This window comes from Rhipicephalus microplus, chromosome 2, assembly GCF_043290135.1.
Source record: "Rhipicephalus microplus isolate Deutch F79 chromosome 2, USDA_Rmic, whole genome shotgun sequence".
Classification (NCBI taxonomy): Eukaryota; Metazoa; Arthropoda; class Arachnida; order Ixodida; family Ixodidae; genus Rhipicephalus; species Rhipicephalus microplus.
Genome location: NC_134701.1, coordinates 141,906,363 through 141,931,209, shown reverse-complemented (window position 1 = coordinate 141,931,209; position 24,847 = coordinate 141,906,363). Strand labels below are relative to the sequence as shown.

The 24,847-nt window shown below is 43.2% G+C and overlaps 1 protein-coding gene and 1 long non-coding RNA gene across 3 annotated transcripts in view; both read left to right on the top strand.

The window, feature by feature from the left end:
• Positions 1-24,847, top strand: part of LOC142791888 (uncharacterized) — a 205,010-nt gene that overhangs the window by 173,902 nt on the left and 6,261 nt on the right. The window lies entirely within an intron of this gene.
• On the top strand, positions 2,750-23,019 carry LOC119170690 (uncharacterized). 2 transcript variants are annotated; one of them, XR_005109719.2, is made up of 3 exons: positions 2,750-15,638; positions 21,156-21,211; positions 22,567-23,019. It is a non-coding gene; the product is annotated as an uncharacterized LOC119170690 (long non-coding RNA). The 2 variants fall into 2 exon arrangements; XR_012893806.1 differs by having other exon boundaries at positions 2,750-21,211.

Here is a 24,847-nt window from a genome sequence, read left to right as displayed (position 1 = left end):
AAGTTTATTTTTGGTTTGCTGTTTCAAGCTAAAAATAAGATGCTTTTCGCACTTCTGATTTCTAATACTCATGATAATCGGAGAAAGAATTAAATCTGTATGGCACTCGGCTATTTATTATGAAAAAAAAAAAAAAGACTAGTGGAGCCGAGTCAACGAAAACCTAGTTCTACATGCATCTTTGCCTCTAAATAACTGCTGTTTAGTGACTTACCGTAGCATACAATTGATAAAGTGCTTATGCAGTCTGTCATTTTTTTTTTTTTTTTTTCACGAAAAGATCTGCGAAAACAGGCTTCGCATTTCTCCAATGGTACAGGACATTTCTTTCTTAGGGGTCGCGAAGCACTCCTGGGGGTTCCTGAGAGCTATGCAGCTAAAGAGAATGTAGATCTAATTGTTGACGAGAAAAGTGATGAGAATAGTCCAGTTTGTATGTTAGAGTAGATATACCAATCTTCACCCTTGGACATTTTAACTCAAGAAGTCTTTTGCTGACATAATCCACTGATAGTGGGTTGTTATTCTTTTAGTGTACTGCTTCCATATACTTTTTCAGTTTACCGTCTTTGTATGGCTTGGGAAACAGTGATACCTATTTTTTTTTTTTCAAGACCTGTTCCTGTTATTAAAAAAATGAAGATCTATTGTTCACCAAGAGCTTATAGGGCCATCAAGTTGCTGTAATATGCCATGCAAAAAAACTGAACCTTTTCACTTTTCTCTGTAAAAGCTAGTTGTGATCATATACCTTGCTCAAGCTGCAACAACAATCAAAACCTGCATTTGCAAGCCTGATGATAATTTGTACAATTATTTTCACTATCTTTAATATGTTGTTTCTTCTTCCCCTTAGGTGCAAGATACCAAATCTCACTTGACCTCGAGGTCAACTTTGGATGGAACATATTTCGTCATGAACTCCTTCCGTTTACATTTAGGCTGAATCAGTGGTGTTCTGTTTGGTTCAGTGCTGAATCTTGAAATTGTCTTGCATCTTTGCAACTCATCCTTTCAGTGCTTTGTGCTGTGCTGAATATTTAAATGGTCATGTTTTTGTTTTCTCGATGGTCAGATACATCTTAAGGCATCTGGGCGCCACCCAGATGCTCGAAGTGCGACTGCCGGTTGCCTTTGTGACTAACAAAATACTAGTCTCGTCCGTTTGTTGGACATTGCATTATCGTGTTTACCACTTCATGACGTCAGTATGGAGTGTACGTCCATCATTGCAGATTGATATCCATGATATCCATCCACCTTTGAGGAAGAAATGCTACTGTCTCATAAAGTTCTCTTACTACCTATAGCCCCTACTGTATTCATTTCATGGAATGTTCTTGTTTAAGGTACTCCAAAAGAGTACCTTAAGTGCTTAAAGCTCTTGAAGCATTTAAACTTTATGTGCTAAGAGCGCTTAAAGCTTTATTCATTTCAAGGAGTATTTGTTATTCATAAAGCTATATAAAGATAAAAACATGTTCTAAAATCTTTGCTTTCTTTTTAATTGTTTCATTTCATGTTGCACACAAAAAATTTTTTTCCTTTCCTGCTTGTAGCCTTAACAATGAATAATTAGGAGCAATTTCTACTTCGCTTGTTCTATTTTGTAATGTTCTGCAACATAGCGTACATTCTGCAGTGTCATGGTTCTTGTATGCCAATGTTTGTATATAAATTCAGACGCCCTGTGTGGTTCATTGATTCTGGTGCATGTATGCAGACCCCAAACATGTAGGTTCAATGACTGTTGCCCTGGTCGCATTACCATGGAGCTAATATGCCAGATAGGCCTGTGTGCTGTGTAGTGTCAATGCACAGATGGTTCAAGCTTTCATTGCCTCCCACTACAGCACGCTTTGTTATCATGCTCTGGCTTTACTGTTAGTGCCCTGCATATTGTGCACGGCATAAATAGTTGGCAGCTTCATCAGGACAGTAGATGGCTAGAAATTATCAGATATATCTTCCTATTAACAATAGGGGTGTACCATATCAGATGTCATTTCTTTGGTGTTTTCTAATTAGAACTACATTGGCTGCTTTTTGACGGAAGTGAAATGCAACAACGTCGCTGTACTTTGATTTAACATGCAGTTAAGAAGCTTAGGGGGTTGTAAATAAAGATTTGCCCACTGTTGCACGACATATTACCGTGGAGTCTGATTGTTATGCAATACATTAGAATCAAAATTCACTTTTTTTTTTTCATTTTGAAATGAAGAGCTGTATTTCAGTAACCTGTATTTTTTTTAATTTTTTTTGTCCAGCATTTTGGTCTTCAAGCATTCCAGCTGCCTCGGGTCATGAGAAGCCACGTCAAGGCCGCCTTCACTACTGTAATGTCTGTAACTACAAAACGGATCAGTCTTCTAACCTGAAGGTGCACCTGAGGGTTCATACAGGCGAGCGACCATTTAAATGCCATCTATGCGCCAAGAGCTTCTCAGTAAACAGCTCACTGAAGAAACACCTGTGCACGCACACGGGCGAGCGGCCATATCAATGCTACTATTGCCCCAGAAGCTTCTCAATCAGGGACACACTGACGAATCACTTGCGCATTCACACGGGCGATCGGCCGTACAAGTGCCACATATGCCCTGACAGCTTCTCACAAAACAGTTCGCTGCAATATCACCTGCTTACTCACTCAAATGAGCAATCGTATAAATGTCCTTCGTGCCCTCAGACATTTCAGCTCAAAGACAGCCTCCGGAAACACGTGTATCGCGATCACCGTAAATGATGTTTTTGATCGCAAGTTCTGCTGTCTCGCCTTCTTTTTGCAAAGGCACATTTGACTGGTTGTTTGAGAGCAATGTGACAGTGCCGAGTTATTCAGAGTAACAGTAAAGCTGTAGGTCCTGTAGTGGGGGCATTGCTTAATTATTGTCGCTACAGCGGTGGTATGCATTCAGTAAAATATTGACATTTTTTGATAACATTCATAGTGCTCATTTACCACGTTCATTGACCTGTCAAAGATTTTTTGTTACCTGTATGACGTACTTGTGCTAATGGGCTTCCACAACTGTGTTTTGTGAACTACAATTCTTTTGTGAAATTTGCTCCCCCGTGCACCATAACAAGAAAACAGGCCGTATGTGTCTGTGTAACAACAATGGTCTCACTGATTTGTAATACTGATGGGCTGAGTCGGTGTTGGCAGAAATCGAGTCATGTCCATCTTTTCTTTGCATCCATCTCTTGTTTGCTTGTACACCCAATGCCATGCTAAATGTTTTTATATTAGGGGAATGTATACTGAGTAATGAAAATGATCAGAACTGTTCGGACAAGCAGGGACGCTTCGCTCAAGGGGGCCTGGACAGACACTTGGAGTAGTTCGAGCCCAGAGGGGCAATCTGCAACTTTTCGTCCATGGCCACAATTGCAACTGGAGGAAATGTACAGTTTCTACATTCCAGAATTTTAGAGCGCCCAACACTTTTTTATATAGCACCAGAACATCAACCACCGGTTAATTGGAAATGGTGAAGCCGGTGAAAGTGTCCACGAATAATGTATAATCTTTTGGAGTGAGTGGCCCACCCTTTCTTCGCAAGTAAAAATGATCTTCATACAACTGGAATGTAGAGCAGTAATAACGCTACAAGCCTTACTTTGCATGAAGCGCTTTTATGGATTGCTTTTAGTGTACCACCTTTTTGGCAGACCTGTCTGTATGCTTGTATTTCTTAAACTTCAACATAACCCCGCAGGATGTTCAAGAAAAACTTGAGATGTGCCGTAATATTAAGAAATAGCTGAGGCCACCTGTATTAGATGCTGTAGGAACGTTTGTTTTAAGTGAACCTGCGGCAATTCATAGTATCTGTTGTAACACTGTGCTGCCTCGTACAAGACGGCATTTAGAAGTACTCATACGTTAAGTACTCTAAAATCTCCCGCCTAAAATCGGTGATGGTAAATTCTTAATCCTTATATGTCAAAATTTTTCGTGACTGCTGCCTATTTTAAAGGGACACTAAAGAGCGAAACAATTTTTCGCCTAATAATAAAGTACAATTTCACAATCCCGAAAGCACCTCTCTTGCCGCGACACAACGCTTGGTAAACGAGAAAACGCGCGAAAATAGATCTAGCATATGAAATTTCAAAAAATTTCATCGATCTATTGTTGCAAAAGTACGAAAAATATATCTTGAAATTGCTTATGTCACTCACAAAGATTTCGGGGCGAAATTAAAAAATGATACTTTGACCCTGACTCTCCCCCCTAATGAACTTGCAAGTGTGAAACATATGGCATTAGAGTTCTCAGAGTGCAGTTCATTGATCTAAACCGAGTCATTGTTTCTCTTTAGCGTTCATTTAAGGTTTCTGCGTAATAATGCTTGAAAGTGCACTATGAAAGCTAAATATGCGGGGTTTTTCTAAAATGTCTTGATAGTACGCGTTGAGCGTTGAGTCCGCGACACGTTTATTGAAAAACGAACACAGGTCAAGCGCTCAGCGATCCGAATCGGAGCTATCACGAGCACGAACCACGGTCCTCTTCCTCGTCTTTTGCCGGCACTGCTAATTGCACCCTATCCATTCTAAAAACCACTTCCCCGCGGAAAAGGAGCCATCCTGGTGACCTAAGGCACAGGTACGACTAGTGGGTCATAGTGCGGCTTTAGTCGGTCGACGGGAACAGTCACACGGCCGCGACGGCGGCGGTCTGTGGATGACTGTACGGGCTCGACAATATATTTACTGGGGATGCTTGACACAGGATGTGGTAGGGGCCTTCATACTTAGGCAGCAGCTTTTAAGAAAGGCCTGGCGCTGAGGAGGCAACGCGAAGCCACACCAATGTTCCAGGCGAATATGACTGGGGATGCAGGTTGGCGTCATGGCGGTCCTTTTGGTGTGCTTAGTCTTGTGTAGTTAACGAACATGCTAGCTGCCTGCATTCTTTTGCATAGGTGGCGAATTCTGAGAGAGTTACAGACTCTGAAGTATCCGGGCAATACAACAGAATGGTATCCATAAATAAGGAGGGTTCACGGCCATATAGAAGAAAGAAGGGAGAAAATTCAGTCGTGGACTGAGTGGCGCTGTTGTACGCATAGGTGACAAATGGTAGTATGTGGTCCCAGTTGGTGTGGTCAGCATATATACATACATGGACAGTATGTCGCCTAATGTGCGATTGAAGCGTTAAGTCATGCCATTGGTTTGGGGATGGTACTCACTGGCCGTTCGATGAACAACATTGCATTCACGCAGGAGGTCTTGTACGGCTTCTGAGAGGAACGTGCGTCTGCGGTTGCGGAGTAACTCGCAAGGAGTGCCGTTTGAGTTTATGAAGGATAAATAAGCCGACGTCACGTGATGTAGCCTCTGGCAGCGCGGCAGTCTTAGCATACCGTGTCAAATGATCAATAGGGACAACCACCCAGCGATTCCCGTCAGGTGTGTATGGAAGTGGGCCGTATAAGTCAATTCCGATCCAATAGAAAGGTCAGGATGGGCAGGGCAACGGCTGGAGCGGTCCAGTGACGGCATGCGGTGAACTCTTCCGGCGTTGACATTTTGAGCATGAACGCACGTAATGGCAAACAAATCTCTACATTCCACGCCAGTAGTACCGCAGCCGGAGGCATGCATACGTCTCTATTACACCAGCGTGGCCGCATTGGGGGTCCGCATGGAACAAGGTGCAAATATCAGCACATAGATGGCGAGGAATCACCAACAACCACTTGAGACCTTCACTGAGGTAATTGCGGCGGTAAAGTAGCCCATCGCGCATGGTGAAATGGTGAGCTGGACGCCGCAGCGAGCGACTGGCAGTACTCGGTGATGGCTTCGATAGGAACTCCAATAAAGACACTATCCAAGGATCTTGACGCTGCTTGGATGGCATGTCAGCTTGTGTGAGGGAGGCGGAATTGTAGGTAGAAACAGGCGCATTCGCACAGTCATGGGGAAGCGGAGATCGAGAGAGAGCGTCGGTGTCTGAATGTCTGCGCCCTGACCTGTAGACGATGCGGATGTCGTAGTCTTGGAGTCGTAATGCCCAGCAGGCTAGACGACCAGATTGGTCTTTTAGAGACGACAACCAGCAGAGGGCTTGATGATCAGTCACGACATCAAATGCCCGACTATAGATGTAAGGTCTAAATTTAGTGATTGCCCAAACGATGGCTAGACATTCTTTCTCCGTGACCGAATAATTTTCTTCAGCTCTGGTTAGAGTGCGACTCGCGTAAGAAACAATGTACTCATCGAAGCCACACTTTCGCTGCGCAAGGATAGCGCCAAGGCCGACTCCGCTAGCGTCCGTGTGGATTTCGGTAGGGGCGTCTGGGTCGAAGTGACGGAGAATCGATGGTGATGTCAGAAGATGACGTAATTTCGCAAATGCGTCGTCACAGGTGGACGACCATGTTGAGATACCTTGACTGTTAGCAAGTAGACGTGTTAAAGGGATCATTATAAATGCGAAATTACGAATAAATCGTCGAAAATACGAGCACAGCCCTATAAAGCTCCGGAGTTCTTTGAGTGTCGACGGCTTAGGAAACTCAGTGACGGTGCGGAGATTGTCTGGGTATGGTAGAACGCCGTCCTTGCTGACAACGTGCCCTAAGATTGTGAGCTTCCATGCGGCGAAGTGACATTTCTTCAAATTTAGTTGTAGCCCAGCCTGTGTGAGGCATTCCAGGACACTTGCGAGGCGCTGGAGGTGGGTATCGAAGTCTTTTGAAAAAACCACGACGTCGTCCAGATAGCAAAGGCAGGTATGCCACTTGAGACCTCGGAGTATGTTGTCCATAAGACGCTCGAATGTGACCGGTGCATTGCAAAGGCCGAACGGCATCACGTTAAACTCGTACAAGCCGTCAGGAGTTACGAACGCAGTTTCGGGGCAGACGGCTTCATTCATAGGTACCTGCCGGTACCCCGACTGAAGATCCAGCGAAGAGAACTCCGCTCCTTGCAAACAGTCGAGCGCGTCATCAATTCTGGGGAGCGGATAGACATCTTTGCACGTGATCTTGTTAAGGCGCCTATAATCAACACAGAAGCGGATGCTACCGTCCTTCTTTTTCACGAGCACCACCGGGAATGCCCAGGGACTGTGGGACGGCTGTATGACTCCCCGACTAAGCATGTCAGTCACCTGGTCTTCAATAACCAGACGTTCAGCTTGAGAGACGCGGTATGGATGCTGGCACAGGGGTGCATGGCTGCCGGTGTCTATATGATGAGCGATCGAAATTGTTCTGCCCAAACTGGGTTGCTTGTAATCGAAAGACATCTGAAAGCGGCCGAGAAGCTTCAAGAGTTGCGTCCGCTGAACGCTGGGAAGGTCTGAAGCAACGGATGGAAGGAAGGCATCGGAGGTAGAATGTTGGCCGTGGTATCGAGATTAATGCTCGCGACATGGAGGCTTGCTGTGCGACCAGGTAGTGAGTTAGGGCAGACTGAATCAATGTCCTCAAGTTGCCCTATACATTCTCTGCGGAACACAGTGGTTGGGAACGTAAGCAGGTTCGTGACATAGATTGTTGCGGAGGAGTTTTCGATCGTGATAACAGCAAATGGGAGAAGAAAGTGCTTACGGGAAGTGAATTTCGCTGACGGCCTAAACAAGGCAATAGAGAAAGCATAGTCGCAGGAGATTGGCACAATAGCAGACGGCATAGGTGGGATTCCTGTGCCCTCGGCGATGATGACACGAGAAAAAGATGACTTGGCAGGAGCGATGTCCGAGATTGCTGATAATTCAAGCTTGGCACGGGCACAATCGACAATGGCATGATGCATGGAAAAAGAAGTCCCAGCCCAATATAACGTCATGCGAGCAATGCGGAAAGATGACGCACTGCTCATACAAAACCACATACAACATACAAAACGTCCTGAATCAGTAGACGAGCTGTGCACGTGACGGAAGGTTGTATGTATCAGCGGTCGCCATACGGAGAGAAACACCAAAAAGCGGAGTCGTAATCTTTTTCAGCTTGCGGCACATTGCTTCGCTCAACACGGACACAGCAGCTCCAGTATCGACTAAGGCGGACACGGCAACACCTTCAATGACGATTGGGATTTCTTTTTGCAGGTTGGGAACGAGGCCTTGTAGATTTTGACAGTGGCGCAGTTCTTGCCTCGGGAACTGCGGTGGTCAGTTTTTCGTGTGGACAGGCGCGGTGCGTCGAAGCATTGGCGATAACGAGCGCCGGCGCCGGGAGGGTGATCGAGACGAGTTGGAGGTGCGGCTGTTCGAGGATGGGGTGTTTGAAGGAGCGTGGGAGGGTATTGGCTGTTGCGGCTTTGTATGGTCGTAGCTGTAATTGGCTTCAATGGCAGTTGGACGAGGAACGCGGCGGCGGCAGAAACGCTCGACATGCCCGGGAAGACCACAGTAATAGGATATTGGTTGGTTGTCCAGCGTGCGCCAAGGATTATTGGGATGGGTGGCAGGACATCGATGAAGCGGAACTTGCGGGCTTGTCGGCACCTGCGTTGCGTAGAAGACATGAGGGCATTAAGGAGGGCCCGTGCTGTATGGCACTGCATGTGAAGGCCTTCTCGCGACGTCGGCATAGGTCAAGGGCGCTGATACAGGCGGTGGCTGGTGCGTAGGCGGAAGAGCTTCGGATACTTGCTCCTTAATGGTTTGGCACAGTGACGAGGGGAGGCCATGACTATTACTAGGGAGAAAGGGAGCAATAGACAATTGGCGGGCAACCTCCTCGCCAATAAACTGTTGTATTTGGGCGTCAATACTACCGGATCTGGAGAGATCGCGCCAACGGTCAGTGCTGACGTGCTGGTCGTGTTGAAACTGCGACGTCACGTGGAAGTGCGCTGCTTTCGCAACTCGACGTAGCTCTGGCAGTGCTGAATGATGTCTGTGACAGTTCGAGGAGTTTTCGCCACAAGCATAAGGAACGGATCGTCCTCGATTCCCTTCATGATATGCTTGACTTTGTTGGCTTCGGACATGGTCGGATTGAAGCACCAGCAGAGGCCTACGACGTCCTCAATGTAAGACGTGAAACTTTCTCCTGGCAACTGGGCACGATCATGCAAACGCTGTTCCGCGCGAAGCTTGCGCACTGCCGGTCGGCCGAATACATCTGCGAAGGTCGTTTTGAAAGAGGCCCAGGTGGTATTCTCAGCCTCATGGTTGTTCAACCAAAGCTCCGCGACACCCCTCAGGTAGAAGTGAACGTGACCGAGTTTGTCGTTATCGTCCCACCGGTTGTTAACACTCACTTTTTCAAACGAAGCGGGCCACTCTTTGACGTCCTGTTCATCAGTGTCGTTGAATAGAACTGGGTCACGCTCCCTCGGAATACCGGGGCAGCGGAGAGCGTGGGGGGTGTGGCAGCATTCGGCTTTGCTGCAACGTCGTCAGGCATGATGGACGGCGGAGGTAGAGTCCGGCTACAGAGTTCCAGGGTGAAAAAGGGGACCAGCATTCTCCACCACTTGATAGTACGCGTTGAGTCCGCGACGCGTTTATTAAAAAACAAACACAGGTCAAGCGCTCAGCGATGCGAATCGGAGATATCAGGAGCACGAACCACGGTCCTCTTCCTCGTCTTTTGCAGGCACTGCTAATTGCACCTTATCCATTCTACAGTCAATGTATTTGATAGCAAAAAAGTAATTTATTTATTTTGTTTTATTTATCAGGTACCTGCTTTGCCAATTGGCATTACAGCAGGAAGGGTGCATTAGATATAAATAGGCACGTACCAATACATTCATAAAGCATTAAAAAAAAATGTCATTTGAATGAATACAGACAGTTTCAGGTGGCAGGGTGTACCAGTCTTGTATAGTACGAACAAAGAAAGAGTAGCGGAAGGAGTCACCCTTAAAAGGTATCTCGTGTATTTTAATCTGATGATCCAGTCTTTGGAAAACATTGCCTGGTGGTTAAAAATACAACTGCCTGCTTATCCCTGTTTTGAAATGGTATAAGCTATGAAGAAATTTTAAACTGAGGTTACGAAGGCAATGTTAAAAAAAAAGGCCAATTCAACAGGTTTTTCCTTTTTGTCATACTAAGCATTTTTTCATAATTTCCAGTGACAAACTGGACTGCTCTATTCTGCACTTTCTCATGTTTATCAACGAGTTCCTTTGTGTTGGGGTCCCAGCAGACGCACGCATAGTCGAGTACTATGCTGCAGACATGTGTAAAATACAACTGCTCTCTGAGTTTCTGTGGCAAGCTACTGAAGATACGTTTCAGAAAATTCAGTGCTCCTATTGCCTTGTTCCTAACATGAGTGCAGTGTCTGTTGCACCTCAGATTAGCAGTGACAAATACACCTAAATATTTATATCTTGTGACTCTTTCAAGAGGGGCATTATTAACTGTATAATGAATGCTGCAGTGAAAATGTGTTTAAGTGAAATGAACATGTACTTGAAACTGTGTTTCCAGTTTTGATGTGAATGTATTATTTGGCTTATTGTGTGACTCTGCCATAATTAGAAAACTAGTTATCTGTGAGGCTGTCCACATGGTTGTTTGAAAACGAGGTGATCGCGGGTCATTTACCAAATGGTGCTGAAGTATACAACACTAAAAACAGAGAGAGCAGCTGCTTAGAAAGCTCCTATTCACTCCGCTTTTTTATTTTTTCATAGCGAAGCTTTGTATGGCATGGTTCTAGGGGTTCGTGTCTGTAGTCAAAATATGCAATCAAAATAGACAAAGCTTTTCAGTGAACCAGTTAACATGATGAATCTAGAATTTATGCATGGAAAAAATGGACACACTGTATAAGACAAAACCAGCAGATGAAAAACAAACGTCACGCCATTTTTTCTACTTTTAAGATTGTGGGGTTTCCTATGTGCTGCAAGATTTCATTTTGAGACCGCCGTTGATGAGAAATATTTATGTGTCATGTGCAGGAGAAACACAGGGATCTCTAAGTTCGTTGTCTTTAGTCTTTCAATATGATCAGTAGTTACAATATATAAACCCACAATAGCAATATTCGCTGTACCATACTCGTCATAGTCACAGCTTCGCTGTCTTTCATCTTTACAATACAATAGTCGAACGGCTTCGCATTAGAGGTGTGCAGATTTTCAACATTTCAAATATTTTTCTGGCAGTGGTTGCTATTCGATTCGATTCACGCTTGAATTTTATTATTTAATCTTCCCAAATACAAATACAGTCAACAATAAAATAAAACTGGCCCCGTCAGATTTTTAATATGCTTCACCTCACTACATTGTCGTGTTACGCCAAAGCTACCTTTTAAGCTCCGCTTCAATTGCAAATGTATTGACTCAAGAAAACGCCAGTTTCAAATTGAAGATGATAGATGCGGCAGAGCTGGGGGCTTAATTAATGCTGTTTTGGACCTTGGACACCAAAGAGTTTTAGCATCGAAAATTTTAGACGTTCTTATATATTGATGCCTGCAAGGCAGATTTGGAACTCCAGGCTCGAAGGGAGCACACCCTTGTGTGCCGCATTAGTTAGGCTTCCACAGAAGCTAAAAGAGGAGGCTAGGCGGAGGAAATACCGCCACTGCCTTTCACGTATGATGTATTGTCGGTAAAACTTGATGGCTGCACCAAATCGTGTTCATATATAAAATTTGGTCTCTACATTCCTTCATTCTTGATATGTTGACTATAAAGATCCAGCCTGCCGATACTTCATCAGCTTAGCGAAAATAAACACTTTCATGTTTCCATCTCAAAAAAATATGGTTAGGAATCCTCTCCAATCTTTTTTGTTGCCATTTCACTTTGAAGCAATTGAAAAATATTTTATTCGATTTGCACTCACACTTTTACATTCGAATTCACTTTGCACCCAAAGTTTCGCTATTTGCACAGCTCCATTTCGAATATAAATTTTTATTCTTCAGGAACACATAAAAGCATCATTATATCAACTCAGGCCGACTTAGTTTCTTTTCTATGTCTCTCAAATAGAAGTTGGGCATTTATTCATCCTCCTCTGTACAAGTGTTTCTTTGCCTCAATTCAACATTGAACCATTTTGTCACTTGATTGACTTTGTAAGCGTGTTTCATCACACTTAACAAATTACAGCGTTTTCCAAGCATTATGCTTATTTTGATGCTCTTACTTATAGTATATCGAGTCATGGCTTTTTATTATGCTTAATGTTGCAGAGGAAGTTGAATGATAGCCCTCATATTATCATTTGCAATTGTCATTGAATGGAGTGGAATTGATGAATTTTCACCAGCAATGATTATTGAAGAGATTCTGTCATCCATGTAGGTTTTTTTTTATTGCAGTATTTGTACCAACTGGTTTTAATGGTAGAAATTAATCTATCCACCTGGAATGCAGAGACTCCAGCACAATGTGACAAAACTGCACAAAAAAAGAAACTGTGAGAATCGGCGTGGTTTTCCACTCTGCGCAGTTTTCCATGTGCTAAGTCTCGCCATGAATCCAAACCAGCTCACCCAGTATGCCACTTTGGTTCATGAAAGAAAATAGAAGCAGATACAATCCAAAACTATATTAAGGATTGGCAAAAGCTTGTACTGCTAGTCAGTAGTTTGACAAAGTGACTTGCATTGTCCTGGCTCAAACTTGTTTTCAAAAGATTGGCTTTTGAAATGAGGCTGCATATCTATCCTTGTCACTTTCGTTTTGAGTTATGAAGAATCCGATATCCCCATATTGCTTCTTCTGGAGACGTATCCTCACTGTCAATAGTTTCCGCAGCTAAAAGCTATAGCTAAAGGTCACTCGTTGCTGCAGAAGCTTGTGTGTCTGTGCATAGCATGAATGAAAGAAGTAGAAATTCAAGCGCTCATTTTTCTTGATTAGACACAATGTCAATGGGAACTAATAGAAAACGATGCCATGGGAAGTATAGGGGATTTTATGGATAGAAATTCTAATGTAAATGTGAAGACAGAAAAGTGCACCCAAAGAAAACATGCTGCTAGCAGGGACTGAACTTCTGACTTTCAAAAAATGCGTCCAATGCTCTTCCAACTGCGCAACAATGGCTGTCCTCCCCCCCGTTCACATTGCGGAGTATGCGTGTATGTTTAAACCTTGAAGTGTTAGTCAGTGCATTTAGTAGGCATCACTATTAGTGGCGCTGCCTAAGGTGCCTTCCTGGTGTTGTAACTAAGGGAATTAGTCTGGGACCAGAGCCATCAGTCTCGGGGCGTAGACGAACAGAGGAGCTAGAGCTGGTAACAGGAATGTTTACTTACAGTAATTTACACCTTGAAGGTAGCATGATACTACGTAAAAGAAGGTAGCATCCCCTTCTTAGTGTCTCGGCATTAGCGTTTTAAAGCCTGGGTCTACCCAGGATTCCCTGCAGGAAAAAACAACCGAGCCCAGGACACTCCATCTCCGCCCCCACCGAGAGAATGTCAAACACCGCCTCCTTCTCGACCTAGGAAAGAGAGAAGAGGCACGCCCAGTGCATTTTACGGCGAAGGAGAAACGTGACACCAAACACAATGCGATTATATGGCATCACACAGCGCTGGGAAACTACATAGTGTCCCACATGCAGTGTTGACTCATGGATGCAGTTGCAATGCCGGGTAGGCCGCGTGGTGTTGAAACGTCCCTGAAGATGGATCCCAGCCGCTCGGCTCGTTTCCAGTGCACCTTGATGAACAAACCAGTGTAGAGGTGACCACTCTCTCTAAGCAGCTTAGGACGCAAAGAGCGCTTTCTATGCATCTGTCAGTTGGGTGGGTCCAAAGGGTTTTTGATGATGTGGGCCGATGGTTCTGGAGAATTCGCAGTACGACTACTGTGTTGTTGCTGCTTGTGGACGCCTGAGGGAGCACTGCAAAGATGGAAAAAGTCAGGGTAGATTTTTGTTGGAACCATACCACACGTCCAAGTGGCACCAAGACATGGAGACGGATCACAACACTGGTTTCTCCTGGTTCTGATGAACAAAGAGCGGTGGAATTGCATGACACTTTAATTTAATCGTGCAAGATCTTTGATGATTAATTAGTTCAAATTGATCATTTGTGAAAGGACCCGTGTAAGGATGAATAAAAAAATAACAGTGTCATTGCAAAACTTTTCATCTTGAAGTATACTTATTGCATAACATGAAATAGCCTGTGCGAATTAGTATCACGTAAAAGTCTTGGGAGCCTCTTTTTTCTTTCCCTTTTGCTCTCACTGCCAGCACATGGCTTTGTCCTCGTGTAGCTACAAGATGCATATGCTGCTAGAATATTCTCTACTAATATCACGGGAAGCATGCCTTCCACTTATACATACTACAGTACATATAAGTACATACTTATAAATGCTTATAACCGTTAAGTAACTCGCTGATGGTTTAAAACCAATCTCAAGAGGGGACATTTTATTGCAAGAGGTGTGCCAACCAACAGAACACAAGGGATGTACGAACCCCTCCTGACGCCCCCCATTGTTTAAGCCAACGTTAAGGGATTTACCCCTCCCCTCAACTGAACACGAGGGAAATACGGATCCCTCCTGACGCCTCCCATTATTTAAGCCAATGTTTCATCGTAATACCGAGAGGAAAAAATAATAAAAAAAGGAGGCGCAAGTTAAACGCGATCGTTGGCATCCGGCAGACAGCAATATATGCGAGGTTTGGGCGCTGACACACGGTATGTGCGGTACAGAATACGGAACTATGTGTTTACGCTAGAGACTACGCCTACGCCAACTACGCCGCATATAGACGGTACAATAGTTCTTTTCCTGCGAATCCGCTGCTGGAAGGCGCGCTGCTTCGCTTCGCCGGTGACTCTCTGTCGCTTGCTAGTGTGCATGAGAGTAATAACACCTGCAGGTATTTCATTTTATTGTCCCGCTCTTTCTCTGCGGCAGCGGGGAAAGTTCCGTTGCTGCTCAACCATCTCCGCGGGCCCGAGGTGCAAGGGCAACGGTTATTTTTCTCTCTCATTAGGGAGGACGATACTGCTCCGCGCTTTCTTATGTGCAGCAGCATTAGCGCCAATACTACCTAAATCACTGCTACCATCGGCCACTACCAACGTGAAGTTACACTCGTGTTCTACCTTTGAAAACCAATCAACTGCTTCAAATATCGCGCTTGAAACGCTCTGCGCCCTGGTGTTTAAAAATTGCATAAAAAAAACTAAGGCATGGCCAAAAAGAAATATTATTATTAATAAAAATCGTTACCTACTATTAACTGACTCATTGTGACGCTCCTACAACTTGCTTTAGTTTTGCTATAATGAGATTTGTTATTTGGTGAGACAATGAGGTCACGTTACGACTTATTCTGATTCTAGCCATTTTGTGTCTCCTCGTTCGCGATGCGTTATTGGCGGGCTCCCGCAAATGGACCGAAAAGAGAGCTTCCACAGTTGATGGGTTCACGATCAAGAAGAGCAGTAAAAAACCACCACCGCGAAGTGCGAGGCTTGGCGAGAGGATCGGGCGGGACTCGTCTACCATTGTCTTCCAGCTTCTCCCTCAGCCTCTTGAATTATTTTCGTAGGTGTAGGAAGTGCAAAAGAGGAGTGGTCTCGCAAGAAGCTTATCGGTGCGTGACGCGATTTGGTAGCGTTTATGAACGCTATCTGCAGCGAGTGTGATCAACGCCTATGTGATGCTCCCAATGTCAACATGCTCTAAACAACCAGGTGCAGTGCGGCCAACCCAGATGTCTCAATAATGGTATTTCTGTATAAAAAGAGCTGTTCTAGAGGCAAAGTGTCAATACGGGCTAGTTGGTATTGCATTACAAGAGTGATCGCAGTGCAAACGGGACAACGAGACCAGCTGTCGTCTTCGTTGGTCTCGTCCCATGTCTTCTCTGGCTTTGTAATCACGCTCGATATGTTCTAGGGGCTCATTAGATTGTCCCAAGTGTGTTCTGTGATGCTGTCCACAACGGGAACAAGCAATAGCTTTTGGACAGCCTGACAGAAAAAGCTGACACTTCGAGACGTCTGTATCAATTCGCTTACCTGCAAGAATATTTTCATACCGAAAAGTGTCTGACGAATATTTTTTTTTCTCTAAGTGCATTCGCCCCTCCGCATACCAGCAAAGGTCCCTGAGCATTATTGCAAAGCTTACAAAAATTACTCTGATAATCTCACGCCTTAGTTATGTAAAGAAAAGAAAGGCGTGGGAGTGTTGAATGGAAACAAAAAGTCTAGGTTCTTGAAGTCTGTGATCGAGGCTGCTTTGTTAGAAAATATATTTGCTCAGTGGTGTTGTTGCCTCAGTTCTGTCTCTGCTGTGCAAGGAAAAATGATGGAATGAAAGAATCGCCATGAATGGTGTTGTAGACATGAGCAAGAAAGCTGAAATTGACATGTGCCTTGCGCCAGGTGAAGTAGTATGCACATCAGCACTCTGAGGGTCTCGACTTGAGTCCCGTGTGTTTCTTTAGCCCCATGTATATTACTTTCATTTCTTTGCTGTTTCAGTAGCAAGCTGGTCATATGACAGAAGTTATAAATATGTACTTACCTTTCTTTCCAGTAGATATATATGTACTGCTTTCTTTTCGCAAACTCGCAACTCAATACCGACGATTTTAGCTCTTTTTTGTGTGTGTCTGTGTATGTGCAAGTGCTTCATTTAGTCTAAACATAAAGTATGCACACATAAAATTCTCGTTTCTCAAATTACATTAATTTTTCTGATTGCATTGGTAACTTTTCATATATAATTGATCATGTTCACTTATCCATGATAAAACTGGCCTGGATCGGGGAATACCATCACAAATCTGCATCTGGTACACAATGGGCTCTTAGCTTGTAATGTTTCCCATTTGAATGATTCCCACATCAAACACTACACTCGCAAGCATGAAAAATTGCTCAGTGCATCCACAGTCTCACTTTAGTAGTCATCATCATCATCGTCGTCAGCCTGACTATGTCCACTGCAAGACAAAGGCCTCTCCCATGTTCCCCCAGTCAACTCGGTCCTGTGCTTGCTGCGGTCAATTTATACCCGCAATCTTCTTAATCTCATCTGCCCACCTAATCTTCTGTCTCCCCCTAACCCGCTTGCCTTCTCTGGGAATTCAGTTAGTTACCCTTAATGACCAGCGATTATCTTGTCTATGTGCTACATACCCGGCCCATGTCCATTTCCTCTTCTTGATTTCAAACACGTATCCTTAACCCCTGTTTGTTCCCTGATCCACTCTGCTCTCTCGTCCCTTAAGGTTACACCTGCCATTTTTCTTTCCATTGCTCGCTGCGTCGTCTTCAATTTAAGCTGAACCCTCTTTGTAAGTCTCCAGGTTTCTGCTCCATAGCTAAGTACTGAAATAGACCGCGGCGATCGCATTTTCCGAATACCGCAGTGCTGCTCGCTACACAAAATTTCCATTTCAAAAAACACTTCCCACGCCTGACCGATCCCTTTGGTACGCGCAGTGATGGAGACTTCCCCATAGGCAACTTGATGTACCACTGAGCTCATCGACTGGTCCTTTGCCCCAGGGCTGATGCAATTTTGGCAGTGCAGTTTGCATTTCCGTTTTCTTCTGCTGCAGTCTGCTGTTTTGTGGAGCGACCATGGCTCGTCCACGTTGGATGCTGTCACGTTGCTACACTGGAATGAAAGTCTCAAAGAGGCATCTCGCTACTTCGGCACTAGGGGAAGGATGCTCCTCATACCGCACTTCTTCCCCGTGCTCTTATGACTTGTGCACGTGTTATGACTGCTCGGTCATTGGCTTTGCGGTGACATTGTTTCACATTGCCGAAGTGGACATAGTCATGACTAGAGGCCGGATTCTTAGGCACTAAAAAAGTGTGTTTTAGGCACCAAAGACAGGCAGGTAAAACACCATTTTAGACCCTTCAAAACCATAATTATAGGCACAATAAATTCTTACAAAAATTGAAATATCCCAAAACACCGATGTCAGTGACTTGTATCTATGGCAAGAAGCAAAAGAAAATAATATGTTTTAGAAAGCAGAAAGGTACCAACAATTGAACATAGGCGTGCATTTCCCGCGCGATTCGTAGTATGTGTGCTTTTGTTTTATTGTATAGCATTGTGCGTCAAGTGTCCACCATTCGATTAACACTCTCGTGGGTCTGTTTCGTTTCGTTGTGACTGGGAATGGCAACGCAGGAGCAAATAACCAGACCACTGATACCCCAGAAGAGAGGCATGCCACGTCTAATCGCGTAGGACTAATTTCTTCCCTATTGGTGGACACCTTAAAGGGCCCTTCATTAAGTTTGAGCATTTCGAGCTGACAAGCGTATTAGTGCACTGGACACTTCGGACCATTCTTGTTAAGATTTGTAAAATTACATGTCGTAGAAAAACGCTCGATTTCTAATGAATACCACTTGTCCTTCTCACGGGAGTGTGCCCCAAGATCTAAGGAGTTACGTACAGCAAGCAATAGTCCTGTTTTTACGTCGCTCCTCTACGTTGACATTGGTGGGCTGACGTCGCATACTGTACGCTCTTCATCAGAACTTCGTTAAATGCTAGCTGTATCTATAAAAACAGACAAAAAATGTTCAGTCTCCTGATTACATCATGCATTTTAAACGGTACGTCATTAAGAGTATTGCACGTGACATTATTCTACTTGGCATGCGCACTTGTGGGTTCTGTTGTGTAGCTAGAATAAGGAGCACTTTGATTTGGGCTAGCTGCTTCATATCAATTTGAAAGGGAAGCGCAAAGACAAAGGGAAAAGAAAAACAGCACTCTTTGTCTCTATGTCTTTCTTTTTTCTGTGTTTTTGTGCTGCCCTTTCAAAACCAGTATAATGTTATAATTATTGAACGCTGAGAAAAATAATAACACATGCAAACAGAATCTCAGTTTATTATTTTTGTTTTTGTTTTGAATAACCTCGAGATGCTATTCACTAATCGGCCCTCGTTTAGCGCTCGCCTTGGTGGACCGGCTGCAATAGGGTGCTTTGCTGCTGACCCGAATGCCGTGAGTTCGATTGTGCCTGCGGCGGTCACATCTAGATGGATGCGAAAAAGTAGGTGCCCATGTGCTGTGCAATGTCAGTGCACGTTAAAGAACACCAGTTGTCAAAATCTGTGGAGACCTCCACTACGGCGTCCCTCATATTCATATCGTGTTTTTTTTTATCTAAAGCCACACATACTAACACTGCTGCTGCTACTACTACTACTACTACTACTACTACTACTACTACTACTACTACTACTACTACTACTACTACTACTACTAACACCCCATTTAGCTTGCGTTCGTCTTCTCTTCGTTCCTGCAACGTGCCTTCACCAACCCTGAAAATGCTTAGCATGTGATTGGTGCGTCGTCTCTGACTGCAGTTTCAGTGGAGTGAGGTGATATATCGCAGTCACAATACATGATCCTTGCCAGCCTCTCCTAAAGTACACGCACTGACTGATTTATCCCACAGAAACTGGTAATACACAACAGAGAGCGCCGAATCAACACATCGAAGGCGCGTGCATGAGTAGGCTGGGGCATGTCATGCATGCGTGACCTTGCTTACACATGTTGTTCTTAGTGCGTATGCGTCATGTGATTCTCCAGCCCCGATACCGAAAAAAACGGGGAAGTTATAAGGCTCACGATGACTACATGGGACGAGAGGCAAGGGATTCAAGTTTGCTTCTTCACATCATGCTTTGGTGGCTCGTAGCGAACCAATTAGAAAAATCATCATGATAGAATGCTTTTCATTGGGCACGCAAGAACTTCTAGTGTCTAACTACAACTTATATGTCACCTAAAGAGAGATGCTTAAAAAGTAAATTACAAACAAAACAAAAGCCGCGTACACATTACATTTTTTACCTGAAGGTGCTGAAGCAGATGGGTTACAATGTCAGAAAAACCACACCTTCATTAACACGACACATTTTGTTCTCTATATAAGCCATTTCATTCTGTCATAAAACTAATAAAAAATGAATTAAAAACTTATATCTAATACGACATTCTAAAAGTTTAATTACCATTGCACGAAAAGACTGTTTAGGTACATTCATTTTCGAATGTGAGTTTAGCATGAAATGCTTGACATAGGAGCTTTAACCGCAGTTTAATTTGATGTAATGATTAACCTAGCTAATTTTTTATATTGTTACAGCTCTTATTTTTGAGTAATGGCTTAGGACAAACCTTGAAGCGCTGTTCTGTATTTTTTAAATGTTTGTCACTTAAATACATATGAGAAGAGATATCATACAGAACAAGCATGTGGTGAATGTATGCTAAGTACACCGTAGATTGTAAACGTGCCGGCGCCTGTCTCAGGCTTCGCTTTGTAAAGTATAATGATTTGGTGATCTTCACCACCACTGAATTCACAAGAGCATTCTATAAGTGGTCCTCCATGGTTTTTCATTCGTTCTCCATACCTGCGGCTGCCCAGAAAAACCTGCTCTTCCTTTCCCACTGCAACACCCAGGTTTTCAGTTCTTTCAGCGCACTGGACAACTATTTGTAGAAGGTGGCCGCCACGTCCTCAGCCATAGATGTCACTTTTATTTTATTACCCCATCTTTAATTTTCTCTCTTTCCCCTGCAGACGCTGAGACATTCTTCTACTTAGGGCTGCAAAAATAGCATCTTTTGCACTCCCCATGCTCCTCCTCCAATCGCTCAATGCTGCCTTCTTTACATGAATAACGGTTTCACAACATGCTTGAAAATAAAATTTGGGCTTGAATAGCGCTCATATATGCGCTCTTTTGGAAAATACGCATTTACAGGCACTTATAGGCATTTAGGCACGAACACCCAAAATAGGCATATATAGGCACTATAAAAACACCATAACAGCCCTTCTTAACCTCTAATTCATGCTTATATATCAAAGTGGCATAATAGGAACGCAAGGAACAAAATAGGCATTTGCCTATAATCTGGTCTCTAGTCATGACAACGGGTTATGCCTTCCTCTCCCCATGGCAGAGTAAGCTGGCGAGGCCGCACAAGTATTTTCAGCTGAAACAAATGTTTTTAACCCTTGTAACTTCCTTGTTATAGAACATATTTGCAACATTCTTGGGGCAGCATGTTCACATAGCAAAAGTGCACATATTTCTCTTCATTACAATTTTCGGACCTCGGGATTGTTTACTGGCCCCTTAAAGGAAACGCTGGAGGATCTTGTTTGTCATGTTTTATTTCGCTTACCTTTACAGCTTGTTCTTCATAAAGTGACACATTCCAAGTTTGTGTGTGAAATCTGAAGAAGAAGGTAAGTATGCAAGCTTGTAGACATGAAATGCAGCCAAGTAAGTGCACAAAAGATTATGTGTATTATTAAGTTATGATGTTTAACATTACCAAATTTCTTACTCGGGGATGAGGAATGCTGTAGAGGAGAACTTCATTTTAATTTTCATAGAGATTCACCAACCTCAACCAAATGCACTGCAACTATTCTTTCCTAGTTTCTTTTTTAATTCGTCTCCATTGGGAATTTTACTCTGTGACTGATAATGTTATCTGTAATGCACACAGCTTCTTAACACTTTGTTGCCGCCAATGCCGTACAACATTTAAAACTACAGTGTGGACGTCTCAATGTAGATTTAAAAATTCTACATTCATACCATGCAAATATTTCTCCAGACATCATTTATCACAAAAACATACAATGTTAGCTTTCAAAGAGTGCGAGATTTTTTCATGGTTGTCATCTACAATGAACAAATCACCATGTGTTGGCCTAACAGAGTCATGTATTGCAGGCAATGACTGTTCCTTTTAAAAGCCATGATTTTAGAAAATGGCCATTTCCAGAAGCTTCTACCAAAGAAATGTAGACACGTGCAGTGCTGATAGGCAGAAAGATCCTGCTGTGGAACTTTTTTGCCAGCCAGTGCCAGCTCCGAGGGTGTGGCTTGTGCGTGGGGCACTCGCAGTGACATCACACTGTTTGCGATCAAGGAGAGATTGGTTGTTGACATAGTGCGTTATGACTGTTGGTAATTTTTTCGTTCACCAATAGCTAAGAAAATAGACTTTTTTTTTTGTACAGCAATGCAGGTAATGTCTTTTTGAGGGCTCACATACACTCTTGGGGATTCCTGGGAGTTATTCAGCTAAAAAACATAGATACAATTGTTGACAAGAAATGTTTGCTGAGGTTAGCCAAGTTTGCATGTCGCAGTAGCCCAATGTTCATCCATAAGAATTCTAACTCGAGATGTTTTGGTGACATAATCCACTGATTGCAAGATGATATGCTTTTTTTTTTTGTACTGCATGCTTTGAACTCTTTGAACTTCGGTCATCTGAACTGTTTCAGATGACCATTTTCTGGCTCGGGAAACAGCTGTTATTCCTATTTTTGTCCAAGACCTGTTCATGCTGTTGGAATGAACTTGTAAACGTCTATTGTTCACTGGGCCCATACACCAAGCAAATTGCTGCAATATTACATACAAAGAAACTAAAGCCTTTTGTTTTTCTGCATATAACCTAGTTGTGATTATATAACTTTGTCAAACTGCAACACCAATTAAACATGCATTTGTAGGTTTGATGATACTTTGTGCGATTCTGTTCGCTGTCTCTAATACATTGTTCCTCTCTTCCTCCCCTTAGGTACAGTTTACAAAATGTCAAAGGACGTAGAGGTCAATATTGGACGGAAAATATTGCATCATGAGCTCCTGCCGTTTACATTTTGCCGGATATGTGGTGTTTCATTGAGCACATTGCTGCATCTTACAGTTGTTTTGTATGTTCGCTACTCATCTTTGTAGTGGTTTGCTTTGTGCTTAATATTGTTTGACCTTTTTTATATGGCCATGTTTTTCTTTCCTCTATGTTCGTGTACATCTTAAGGCAGTAGAAGACCTATCCAGATGGCCGTCATATGACCGCTGATTGCCTCCACGCCTAGGGAAATATTCTCATCTGTATATTGGTTATTGAATTCTCTGACTTTCTTACCTATCACATTGGTCTAGAGTGTGCATCCATTTTTGCAGGCTGATGTTCCTCCACCTTTGAGGAGGAAATGCCATGTTTTTATTGATGTTTTGGTCATTTTATTTCATATGTATTTTTTATAAAAGTGATTTTTTTCCTAGACTGCTATTAATATTCTGACCTTCAAAATTTCTTGTCCTTTGCACGTTCTGAATTAACACTAAATAAATAATGGCAAGATGTACTCCTATTGTTTTATTTTATGTTCACCTAGGTAGTATTTCTTCTGCAGTGTATGTTCTTAAAGGCATGTTTATACATTAAATGCTCTATTCGTAGAGCTCCATAAAGAAACCGGCAGAATACCAATAAAGAAGGGTGTAAGACAGGGGGATGCGATCTCCCCAGTGCTATTTATAGCATGCTTGCTGCAGGTTTTCAGAGGCCTAAAGTGGGAAAAGTTAGGAATACGAGTTAATGGAGCTGCACAGCTGAGTAACTTGGGGAAAGAATTGCAATTCATGATTTTTTTAATTAGACAAGGAGAGCAGAAAGATAGGTCTTAAAATTAAAATTAATCTGCACAAAACAAAATTTATGTACAATAACCTGGCAAGAGAACAGTGCTTTCAGATAGGTAGCAGTGCACTTAATGTTGTAAAAGAGTACGTATACTTAGGTCATTTAGTAGCCGCGAAGCCGAACCGCGAGATTGAAGTAACTAGAAAAATAGGAATGGGGTGGAGCACATTCTGTAAGCATTCTCAAATCATGAATGGTAGATTGCCAGTATCCCTCAAGAGGAAGGTATATAACAACTTCATCTTAGTGGTACTTTCCTACGCAGCAGTAACCTGGAGGTTTACAAAGAGGGTTCAACTTAAGCTGAAAATGACGCAGTGAGCAATGGAAAAGAAAATGATAGGTGTAACCTTAAGAGACACGAAGAACGCAGAATGGGTCAGAGGACAAACTGGGGTTAAGGATATCATAGTTCAAATTAAGAAAAAGAAATGGACATGGGCCAGACACTGAAAATGTAGGCAGGATAACCGCTGGTCATTGAGGATCACAGACTGGATTCTAAGAGAAGACAAGTGGTTGAAGGGTAGAAAATTAGGTGAGCAATGAGATTAGGAAGTTTGCAGGTATAAATTGGCAGCACCAAGCACAGGACCGAGTCGACTGGCAGAACATGGGAGAGGACTTTGCCCTGCTGTGGGAAAAGTCGGGCTGATGACGATGATGCTATATAAAATGAATTTATGTGGGTCGTACCACGTACCGTGGTCACAATGTTTGGGTGCTGATCCAAAGGTCACAGGGTCGATCCCGGCCGAGGCAGTCGCATTTCAATGGAAAGAAAAAGCTTGAGGCCCCTGTGCAGTGCTATCTCAGCGCATGTTAAAGTACACCACATGGTTGGAATTCCCAGAGCCCTCCAATGTGGCGTGCCTCATAATCATGTGCTCTTGCCAGACATTATTACTATATGTACACTCAATGTAACGAACCTGGATATAACGAATTATCGGTTATAACAAAGTAAATGTTGAGTAGCTCTGTCATATATGCAATGCTGCAAATATGTGTTTATAATGAATATAAGGATATAACAAAGTATTTTCGTGGCAGGTGTGACTGTTATAATGAGGTTTGAGTATATACATAAAAACGTGTCATCAATATTAAGCTGCCTTGGGAGGACAGTATATTTCAAGAGATTGTGAAATGTATATTTTGTGCAAATATGAGAATGCACTTCACCAACTTGAACCTTTAGCAATCTCTTATGTGCATATCGAGCAAATGCAGAATGTTGAGCGGCACTGGTCTGTCTTTTCAATGTCCTCAAAGCCTCTTAATTGAATGAGTCTGATTCAGCAATATTTAGATTTCACTTCATTGTGATTTCCTAATTAGGGCTACAGTGGCAAGTGGGTGCTGTTCA